Raw genomic sequence first — 12442 nt, forward strand, 5'->3', positions numbered from 1 at the left:
GAAGGCTCCATAGGTGAGCCAATGTGTTAGTTTTGCAATCACTATAATGTCCTAAAATCACATGCCTGTTTTATTGAAAGAATTTTTAGTTCAAAGCATTGGCTTCTCTGAACACAATCACAATGGAAAAGGGAGCTGCAGACTATATTCTCACTATGTCTGCTTTCTTCTTTGCATTCGTTTCCTCTGTATCATTTTTCCCAAGTACATGCTTACTGTTCTGGCTTTTTTTTTCCAAATTATCTTATCTCCTCCCCCAAAAACCTTAGGTTTTGTCACAAAATCTTTTACTTTTTTCCTTCAGGTCTTTTACAGACATGGCTGAATCTTACAGTTTTGCCCACTGCAAGATTTTATTTTAAGTTGCTCTTTAACATTGCTGAGAAATAGACAAGAGCTCAAGGGACATCTATGTGAAAAGGGAGGATATGGTTACTAAGAAGCCTTTGCTCTTACTTTTTCCCTTTCTATTGTGGTATCGGTGTTTGTTCTGTACTGACTATTCCTGAACATCATGACACTCGGCTCCACTGAAGCCAAGAACAAAATTCTCACCCACAATACTGGTCTCAGAGTTTCTCCCTGTGATGGTGGTGCTGGGGAAGAAATGTCAAAGGGAGAAGGCACAATGATTTGAATCCTCTCTTCTTGCTGGGAGATTCTGATTTTGGATAGGTCTTATAAACTGTAACGTGCTTTAGTTCTATCTGCATTTGTGTGTGAATACCTGAAGCGAAAATAAAATTTGCCGTATTTGCAGTACAGAGCCTTGCAAAGGGTTATGGATAAGGTAGAGGCTCTTGGGGTATCTCATCCTTTTAAATTAACCTGTACCTTTTGCTAAAGATGACCAGCCATAGGGAACTTTCATATGTTTTCATATGGCTGAGCACTGTGTCAGGTAACCAGCGCTCCAGTTATTCTAGCTAACTCTGTCTTCACAGTGTCTCACATAAAATCGTTGGTTAGTTGTACTTAAAAGACCTAAATGTTTGAAGGAGTAAGCTAATGAAAATGACAAATGAAAATGAAATGGTAATTGTGATGTTAACTTGATAGCAGTTTCTGAACATTTCTTTGTTCAGGAAAATTGTTCCAAAGTACTTAAAAAAAAATGAAGCCTGAATCAGGCTAAAGCTTGTAGCAGCTATGTTCCTAAATCTCCACCTGGAAACTTATTTTCAGGCAGTTTTCCTGGTCTTGACTCTTAACATTGTTCAGGCAACAAAGTACAAAGACAGGCATGCCCAGCATCCATGGAAGTGGAGAACTGATAGACTCATCTAAGGTCAGGCATGCTATAAATGGGCAATGTCTTCCACAGAGCTCTGCCAGTCCACCCTATGTGTGAACTCTCTGCTACCTTTGGCAGTCTTTCAGAGATAAATATACTGCCTTTTGCATATGCCAGGCCATTTGTACCCTCTGCAGCCCAAGATTTTCTTGAGTGGAAGGAGGATGGACGCTTGGAAGATTGATATTAGTCTTTTATTTAGACTGGGAACAGTTACTGGGGCAGAAAACTGTGGAGATGGTCATCTTGTCATTTATGTAAATAGAAATAATCACAACTGGTGATGTGTCCTGAGCCTTAGCAACTCTTCTTTTAAAATACATGTAGAAGGTAGAGTTTATAGATTAATCCCATAGAATGGTGACTGCAAGTGTCAGTGCAAGGGAACCAGCCACACTAAGGCAAGAAACAAATACATGAAGCAAGTTGTGTGCTGTATTTTGTCATCTCAGCTGCTGAGGGTTGCAATGAACAGCTCATCTTTGCATCTTTTCAGATTAAAGGAAGTAATTTATATGCATGTTTTATAAAAGTTAGTCTGGCAGCTGCCCCATCTTATGGTGTTCATTTTCGGATCTTGACAAATGCAGTCACCAGGATTGAGTATGGTGGTGGTTAAATGACTGATTGCAAGGCTTCTCATCATGGCACAAAAACAAATGGTGTAGTCTGGCAGCCCTGATTTTCCTGAACCCTTTTGTCACTAAGTGTGAAATTCTATGCAGTCATAAATAAATAAAATTTAAAAAAGAAAATCTTGCAGGCGTAATGGTTTCAAGGCAGTAGTATCTGCGTGTAGCCTGACTTTATTTCCTAAATCACTACCTCATAATGTAAAGCATTGTTTTGCAGATGCAGATGTCATCCATGCAATGAAAAGATGTCTCAGCTGACTAGTCATATTACTCAAAGTACTTCAGTGTTGGCACAGAGGGTCTGAATGGACACTGCACATTCAATTAAGGCCAAATAATCTGGCCTCACTCCTAGTGAGGAGCATTGTAAAATTTGACATTATCTGTGTACAGTGCACTTCTCAGATTTGGGCAGAGTAGCATAAATTGAATTGGGCTGCAACCCACCCAGGCTGTGAGCACTGCGTTATATTCGCTGAACTCCAATGTTCACTGTGAAGGTGTCTTATTAGTGATTTTGTGGTGGCTTTTGTATTCTTCATAACCTGTTTACAGGAATTTGCTGAAGCTGAGCTCAAGTAGAAAGTTATCTTTCAGTGACAGATTTCTTTATATTCTCCAGGAACTTCAGAAATACCAAATATTTTCTTGAATGATCCCAGTGCTGTGTTACTAGCTGTATTCTGCCTGGAGTTCACAGTTACCAGTTTTTAAGATGCATTGCATCACCATCACTGCAGCATCCAGACTCGGAGAATGTTTCCTGTTAGCATGATTTTTATCACTTCTTTCAGAAACAAACAAACTAGCAAGTCTTTGCATGAAGACTGCCCGAGAGGGATTTCAGCAGTCCAGGTATACAGGGGTTAAACAGGCTGTTCTGGACTCGAGGATGACAGCACCAACGTGAGCTCCCCGGGCTTGATCGTGCACCACGCAGATCCGGATCCATAAGTGGCTGCCCATTAACATGAATGGGAACAAGCTCGAGCCGTTCTTGTGGTAGCTTAGCAACAGAAAGCAAAACTCACTCAATTGTATAATGCTGTAACTTATCAACTTCCTCAGTTTGTATCCATCCGAATACAAGAAAGCACATGTATATGCGTGTGTGTGTATATGTGTGTGTGTGTGTATATATATATATATATATATATACACACACACCCACGCACCCACCCATATATAAAATATATATTATATATACACACACACGGGACCCCTCCACACACACACAAACATGCATATATATGTGCATTCCCAGAGTGTATGGATACCTCAAATCATGATCTGAGTAGAATAATTGGAGTTTCCATCTACTCTGCTATGGAAGAGAAAGAAATTGAATTGAACTCAAAAACAGCTGAAGCATCCTTGTGCAAATGAAGGGTCTTGATAGGATGGCAGTTTGCTGCATCACAGTTCTAGTCTAAAGACCTCTATAAAATATCCTTCTAAATATAAAGAAAGAAGATATTAGTGTGTTCAGAACATTCTCTGATGAATTCTCATTCTTTCTGTATTGAAATCCAAGTGCATTTGCAAATGGTTCTTTTGTATCTCATTCTGTCCTAAAGAAAGACAAAAGAGCTGAAATTCAGTTGTCTGGCTTCTCCCTGGTTTGCTAATCTGTCTATAATTTTGAGCATTTAATTTGTAGGAGAGATTGGATAATTAAAGTCTATGCCATTAGCTCATCTACCTCCACAGTTACATTCAAGAAAGAATTTGGGGGGGGGGTTGGCTTTTGGGGAGAGAGCTCCTGCTTTTGCAGAGGAAGATTTCATAAGCAACAGCTGAAAAAGCATGTGAACATTTGAGTATGCGCATAAACTAGTACTCACCAGTTTCCACATTTTTTTCTAGAGTCCTATCACTTTGCCATGTTTTTAGTAATACTGGCTTTCTGTCTTACATGACTTGATACAAAATGGGAGTTAATAATCTTTCCCTGTAAATACTGTGGCATTTTCTAATTTCATAGAGACCCTTGCTAAAATTACTGCCTGAAAGAGATTTAGGGCAAGGACTTTCAGGGGTCCCTATTTGGGGAGATCAGGGCTTGAGAAAATGAGAGGGGGCAGCCTATCTTTGTGTTTAAAGCACTGACATTTTACTTTACCTCTTTCTCATGATTCTAATCATTGCTGAAAAGCTGTCTTTTACAATTTTTAATATACAGACTTCAATAGTTCCTTTAACAGGTGTTTCTCAAAAGACAGAGTTGGAGAGTCTGCTCCTAACTATTATCTCCTAACACTGATCAGTTGCTTCTGAGTTTGGTGGCCAAAAAGAGAGACAGTAATGAGCTTTATGCATTTTGTTTCCACTCTCCATGGTTGTATAAAATATAATTAGCAAGCTATGGAGATATAAGGAAGAAAGTGAAAAAAATATTTTCTGGAACATTTCTCATTTCAGTGGGAAAGAATGCCTACCGTTATAATTGGGTAACACCTTGTGAAAGTGTTAGCCAAGTACAGGCTGCTGATCTGAGAAAGTGAGAAAAGTCTGGACTATCTTAGCACTTCTTCCCCCCAAACCACTGCTAGATTTTTCCTGGTTGGTTTAAAATACATAATTTTAGCAGGGGAGAGAGAAGGCGATTCGTACATCCTTGATGTCCTACTCTGTCTTTTCCTGCCCTCCTTCAGCCCTTTAGATGCCTCTAGGCTATGAAGGTGACAATGTTCTCTCGGTACAGTCCTGTGAGGATTTTTTTAAAGTACATGTCTTAATGACCTGTTTAGTCATATGACTTTTCAATATAACATGATCACTGGACATCTCATCAACAGAGCTGGGTGGGAAACAGCTTTCTTGATAGTGTCAGAAAGCCTCGCTATCCAAAGCAGAAGGAAACCAAGGTATCTTAAAGGTTTCTTATTGGAAGAGGGATGTTATGCCAGAACATTTAGTAACTTGGCGGCTGGGTTACTGTCGCAGAGGAGTGATGCACTTCACTTGTAAGAGGGAAGCAGCACTATGTTTTTTGAGGTAAGATAGCAACTTAACAAAGTTCAATCGTAAATAAGAATGATTTAATGAGGTTTAATTGGCAAGGTTCACTCAGTTATTTACTGCATGAAGGACAGGGTCAGATGCGTGTGCAATGGAGACCCTCCCGTTGAGTCATGAGGTTCAGACTGGACCCCCTTGCTTTCTAAACTCCTTCGGAGAGGAGCCTAGGTGCGGCTGGATCCATCCTAGTCCCAGACTTGGTCAACGGTCCATATCTAAAGGAGTGTGTGCAAAGGAAACCCTCCCGTAGAGTCACGAGGTTTGGAAAAGACTCTCTTGCTTTCTAAACTCCTTCTGAGAGAAACCTAGGTGCGGCTGGATCCAGTCCTAGTCTCAGACTTGGTCAACGGTTTATGTCTAAGGGATTATGTGTGCAATTAGTCAGAGATATAACTCAGCAAAGTTTCGTGAAGTTCGCAGAAGTTCATCATGCTATTAATCACTTACCAAGGATCTGTTGTGGGTAAGGAATCTCTCAACCGCGAGGAGCAACCTTGAGAGGCGTCCCTGCTCAAGGGGAGGTTCTGCAGTGCAGCCCGCTGCCATGCAGGAGAGCTCAAGGAGCTCTGGGCTGCCCCCTATTTATGGGGGGAGATGATTGACTCATAGTCATACCTGCATGCTAGACAGGCCTTAGTTGGCGCATGCTCAACCAGCCCCTACATACGTGCTGTTTACAGGGAGGTCAGGTTGAGGGGGAGAGAGCACATCAGTGGGGGGGAAGGAGCATGCTGCCACAGTTACTCACCTGGGTTGTGGGAGATAAGAGCACAGCCTACCTCATCGCAGGTGAGTGCCCAGATGCTGGCTTACAAGGGTCTTCCTCCCCAGGTCCAGGCATACCAGCCTGGGCCTGAGCAATTTTCTTGAGAAGATTTTATCTGGAAAGCTGCCATATTCCCAAATGCATTTAGGTTTGATAAAACTTTATCAAAAATGAAACCTTTCCCTCCCCTGGTTTCATTCAACAATACAAAAAAAAAAGTTGACTATCTCTAGCTACACCATCCCAAACACTCAGAGTATTGCACAGTTGGGAGGTAGCTGAACTCAGTCCTCAAGAGAACCAAAATCAAGTTCTTGCAGTAGCTTAGGCCAGCAACTAGCACTAGATACATCTTTACAATGCAAAGCACAGGGCCCAGAAGCAATACAGCCAGGCCATCATGTTGCGGCACCTGGGCTACTCCACAGAACTTAGTATTTCATATGCAGCATCTCAGTAGGTAGCAGCAGTCCTTTGGGGGCCTCCTGCACTTTGTACTCCCTCTCTGCCCAACTCTAACATCCCACAATGTTGTGCATTAGAGAGAGGCCCATAATGGTTGGTTGTGTTAGTGAAAACACACGGGCTTGAACATTACTCAGACCTCAGGGCAGAAGTGAGAAAAACATGCGGAGGTCCTCACAGACCTCCCAGTTCTCATAAATCTCTCCCTGGATGGGAATGACTTGTTCTGCTCTCCTGTAACATTCAAAGCAGGTAAAAGTATGTTTTTATAGCACCACCAAATTGCTGCTAACAGTTCTTTGCCCTGTCTGAAAATTTATGGTAACATATTTTTCTAACTGCAGCAATTTGCCACCAGCCTTTAAAAGGATTTTGTGTATAAAACACATATTAAAAAGAGGGAAATAAATCAATCTCTGATGATTACAGATTATTATGGTCACTATATAAAACTGTACATTCATATATGACACTTAAATTGGAAATGTGTGTGTGTAGCAACTTATGCAGGGAGGAATGTCTGAATTCAAAGGACAGTGCAGGCTGCGGAGTTTCCCCCTTAAGATTCTTAGTCAAAACAAGTCTTTGTGGTTTTGAGTATTTACTGGCACAGGGTAGCCATAATTAGCCCTTGTGTTTGCCAGAAGAGAGATGCTAAGGCAAACTCCTACCCACTCTGTTGGGGCAAAGCAGTGCTTTACATCTTTCCTTGTGGAGCTACAAGTGGGTCTTTTTTTCACTGCTGCCTATAGTGCACTCACAAACCCAGCCTGGCCTCTGTGTTTCCCCCGTAGCTGGCAGGGAAGAAGTGTACCAACTCACTAGTATATAGGTGCGTGCATTTGGCTCAGTGCTGTTCTCCACATGGACAAGCCATCTGTGAACCTGTGGTTGGCTTTTCGGGGACGGCGTGAGCCCTCACTGCCATCCGCAGACAGATTTGCTGCCTTGTGCCAGTTGTCGTGTTTCTCTATGGCTGTGACTATTTGCCTGGTGACTTGGAGGAATAACGATGGCATCATCAATCTCCGTGACCTCTTCAGCTTGCTTGGGTCTGTCAATAGTTCTCTGGCATTTTTCCTTTGCTGCTAGTTCACAAGGACATTTCAGTGTTGTGTCTAACTCTTTGAATAGTCGTAGATGAATTTGTACAGTACAAAGCTTTGGTCATTTGCATTGTTTGCAATGGTTTAATTCTCATGAAGAGCAACCAAAGAAAATGCCATGTACAAAATACATCATACATAACAGGCAAAGGGTGTAGCTAAAATATATATGTATCTGATGTTTTAAATTTGTTTTAGTCTATCTTTGGCAGGGAGGGCTTAGGCAGCCAGTATGATGTCCTACTCACAAAAATTGAAACGAGGATTAGGAAGGGGGCAGAGGAGGATGCATACGTGCGCATATGCACAGGCTTTCCAACTCTGTTACTCTCTTAGTAGGAAAACATGATCTCAACTATTTGCATTTAATCGTTATTCTCTTCTGTAAACTGAGAAATTGAATGGCTCAGAAACTAAGGCACTTAAAGACTGTAGATCGCGACGACATAGTGGCGAGTATTGCTTGATCTGGGAAGCGTGCCTTTCTTATGACTATATCTGTATTTGCCTATACATGCCCTTAATAAGATATGTTTTAGAAAGGTGTTTAAGTTCATAGGCTTGAGTGTTGCCTTGCATAGGCAGCATCTGATTTGGATTTATTGAAGCAGATGTTAAGCAGAGAGAAGAGATTGACATGTCTGTAGTGGTTCCATAGCTATCGGAATTATTGTCTAAACCACAGCACTGGCACATCTCTAATTTAATGCACATTTCAGCAGTGACCGTGGTAATGAAATCTGAAATGTCTTGTTCTTCTTTCATTAAAGTTGGAAAGGGAAAAAAAGAGATCTGTATCAATATGAACACAGAGATGTTCCTGACCAACATAAAAATAGCTTTTTATGTTAAAAAAAAAAAAGAAAAAAAGAAAACTAAAAGACTAATCCTGTTGTTTTAACACATTATTTATTGTGGGCTGCATTCCTTTTACGCAAATTCTTTTTATGCTGTGACATAAGACATGCGCTTGAATGGTTAATTGCAAAGCTGTCTTTCCAAAAGAGTGTGCCTCACTTCTGAACTGTACCTCTGTGCTCACAAAAGGGAGGCAGAAGATGAAAACAGCTCAGATCTCAAATTTAGAAAATTAATTAATGAAAACAGGATATAAAGTATGCATTCCAGGCTGTGCATATATCTGGGTCTCAAAGACATATTGCCCTATCCTGCACTTCAGTGAGCCAAGGTAGGCAGGCAGCTTACTGCAGCATAGTTTCCTGGGTCATGGCTGGTCAGTGGACTCTACCTTCCCACTAAAAGCTCAGGACCAGGATCTGCAGGTAGCTTCCCCAGGCAATTTGGGCAGAAGAAAGCCCGCATCGTGGATCCACCTGCAGGCGGGGGCTAGGTGTGCTCAACAGCTTGTCCTCTGAGTTGGGGTTGTCTTTCGCAAAGCTGCGCTGCAGGAACAGAAAGGGCTAACGCCTTCTCGCAGCACTACCCTTCTTAACATGTCTGGCAGAGTGTTTCAGCTGCTTGAGGAATGAATGCTTTCACATAGCGTGCGGGTAAATCCTGAAATGAGGCACTTGCTTTAGTGTGAACTGACCTTAACAGAAGACAAGCATGAAATCAGTGGGAGTTAGGGGTTCTCTACAACTTTGCAGGAGGTAAGAGGATCTTCGGAGTTATGCTGAGAAAAGTTATTTTTCTTCCTAGCAAGTGACTATGTGGGGATTATGCTACTGCACTTAAAGTAAAACAGTTCTGTAGCTGATCAACATCTTCCCGATAGAGTGGCCCGTCACTGAGAGTAGGTTTAATTAATCTCAGTGAACTGTGAAGGTGCATACATTTTATAAAAGTTTTGGGACAGTTTTCACTTATTTCAACAATTATGTGCTAGTAACAATATAGGAAAATTTGATAAAACAATAGGATAGAAAATAAATGTTTTTCGGAACACATATTTATGAATTTGTTACTTTGACATTTAGTTTTAGGATTAGTCTAGCTTCAGATTGTTCTGCAGGGTGGGAATTCAGAATTTTGACTAGCCGCAGTTACTCATGTAGAGTAATGATGATATAGTTATCCATTCATAAGTGCTTTAATTGATCATTTGACAAATAATAATGCTTAGATTTAATGCCTTATATAGTATGATAAAACTCTCTTTTTATATATGTATATAAACCTCAAGAGGGATAAGTTAATTACTTTGAGAAACAAAAGCGAATTTCAACTTGAGGGTAATCGAATTCTCATTCACAGTGGTGAATTATTTTAGCTATTCTGTATTGACTATAAGTTTAGGTTATCTGATTTTCATTGTGCAGTGACATTGAATAAGCATAGTAAAATCTACTAATGATGAGACTTTTTCCCATTAACAATAAAAATAATCCATTGAAACTTGTTATGTTTAAAATGAACCATAGTGGGAGCATGGAAACTATTCAGAATTATAAATAAGCATAACTGTATCCAAGCAAAGAATGATAGCAGGGCTAAAGTGGCATTCATGGTTATTTCTTAGAGAGTTTCTCTTAAACATACCTCTGAAAGAAGTACTTTATGAAAAACTTGGCATTTTTTTATTGGCTTGTCACTGGTAAACCTAAGATTCATTAACAAACTGCTTAATTGTTTACCATGTTCAGCTGGGATACTGAGGGAACGTGTTGCCTTGAAAACACTTGTTTTTAATGCCATATAAAAATTCTAAGTAATCCTGCCATTTTAGAGACCCAAATCAGTTAGAAGCTGTATCTTTTTTCCAAGGACGACAAAAGGAGGGAAATATCTGTGAGGGCTTACACACACTAAGCTTAATTAAAAAAAGAAAAAAAAGAAAAAGCACACAGCACTGTCTGTGATGTCTAGCTCCGTCATGGAGGATGAAGTCTCTCGCAAGGTTTCTTTGAGCCCTTCTGGAGGGGAAAAAGAATTCATATGTAGATGTTTTGATAAGACATTTTCAGTAGGTAGCTTATATTCCCATTCTATTTTCTGTCATCAGCTAGAGTAGAAAAATGCCATCCCTTCTGATGTAGGATCACACAGTTTGGCTGTGCTCAGGAATTTTAGGTGTGATTTTTCCATTTGGCTGATCCTAACTGGCATAACTGTTTAACTTACCAAATGGATGTTTTCATTCCAGAAGGAGCAAGGCCTAAGTAAATGGGTGACTTAAGGAAAGGCTTTGTCAGAAGGCACTTTAAGATAAGACCATAACTAGGTCTGTGGATCCAGACAAAAATTAATCTTCACTGGGACTAGGAAGTATTTGGTGTGAATGCTTGTTTGCACTTTCTCTCTTGTTTCCACTACCTCCCCAGTCTATTTTGGTCAAAGAATCAAGAAGTTTCCATGCTCAAAAGGAAGTTTGGAAGTGTATAGTTCAGAAGTTTTATCATGAGTATCCTATTAAACTCTTTTTTTTTTCTTTCTCTTCTTCAGTAAGTAGCCTTAGGATATTACTGTAAGAACTTCTGATGAAAAAATATATATTTCTAGTCATCGGGGACACTAAAATACAACTTAAGAATACCATAGATTTTAAAAGCCGGAACAAGGAAAAATCTAATTTAAGGCAGTTTTGTAATTTGGTGTGCCTGAGACATGCATTTTGAAATTCTGCATTGTCAAAGTGTGTATTGTTAAGTTAAACTTACCCTGTCAGGAAACAGAAACAATATGCTGGTGACAATTTGCTTACTGGAGTTTCATGCAAGTGCACTCCTGCTCCTGACTGTTTTTTTTTTTTCTTCTCCCATAAAAATACTGGATATAGAATAAATGATCAATATTGGAAAGACACAAATGTTGACACCCCTGTTGGCTTGGTATTCCAGGACAGAACTGCCTCCTCTACAGGGACCTGAGCTTATTGCAACTCTTATATTTTTTGTTCGTTCATTTGTTTTCTATAATCTTGAAGTTTAAGTGGTACATTAATGATTTTAAGGGGTGTTAGAGGAAAGAAGGTTAACTTCTCTAAAAATCTTTTCATCCTGTAGCCCACTGTGTTGTACAAAAGCTGTCAAAATCTTAAATGTATGTGGGCTTTGCCTTTTTCTAAACATGGATTATCTGAACACTGGCTTTCAAATGAGTCTGGCTTTTTTGTATTTTCAAACTGAAAAGCAAAGTTGGGATAAAAGACAAAAACATGGTAGGACAAAAATAATAAAAATATTGATAAGACAATGCAAGTTTTTCTTGGCAGAAAAGGAAAATGTTAGTGTACTGGCGTAACATTTGTTTTGTGATAATGTTTTATTTATGTGCATATTGCGAGGAGAATTTAGTTACCTTTTCAGAGAGGAGCAGAACTGTGAGAGCAAGAGTTGTCAGTGACATCACACTTGAACCTAGAAAGACTTTTGTATAAGTTTTACATTTATGTAGAAATTTCTATGTTCCCCTCTTGCTCTAATATCTGAGGGTATTGAGATATTAATGAATGTATCTTCATAATAGCCTTCAGAGGTAAGGAGATAGTATTATCTTGACTGAAGAAGGGCAACTGGTAATAGAAAGATGTAAGAGCTGGATTTAAGGGCCTCATCAGGATTCATGCTCTACTTCTTACCTCTGAGGAATTGCTGGTCCAGATATGAAATATTTATAAGATTGCCTAAAATTCTGTGCTTAGCAGATCTTCACCTTTGGCTCAAAAGAACCTTTTCATGAGGGCTTGTCTGTGCAGATGAATCCTGATATGAGAATTGGAAAGAGCTGTGGTCAGGTGTGGACAGTCATGTGTTAGCTGTGCATGGTTTCCATTGGGATAGCTATCCTTGGGAAATCATTTAGACTCATTAGCCTTTTTATAAATTTTGCGTTATTGGCACTGATATAGCAACATGTTAATGCATCTAAATAGTTCGTCACCTGGGGCTGGCTGTCACATCAGTGACAAAAATGCAGTTGTCTCCTTGTTGATATGTAGATTAAGTTCATGGATTTGTCTAGCAGTATTCTTACTGGCCTGCTTGGTGGCTGTGAGGAAGTCACATATTAGGAAAATGTGACATCCATCACTTGAAAAATTTTAAGTAATGTCCATATAAGAATGGTAGGTAGAGCAACTAGTATTCTCAGAGGTAAGCCTTAGTCTGTGGCTTGAACTCAAGATCTTAGAAGTAGGCTCAGCTCAAACCTTCCCTTCTGCTTTGGGGACTTCTCCAACTCCTTTTCTCATAGA

Source organism: Apteryx mantelli, chromosome 1, assembly GCF_036417845.1.
Source record: "Apteryx mantelli isolate bAptMan1 chromosome 1, bAptMan1.hap1, whole genome shotgun sequence".
NCBI lineage: Eukaryota > Metazoa > Chordata > Aves > Apterygiformes > Apterygidae > Apteryx > Apteryx mantelli.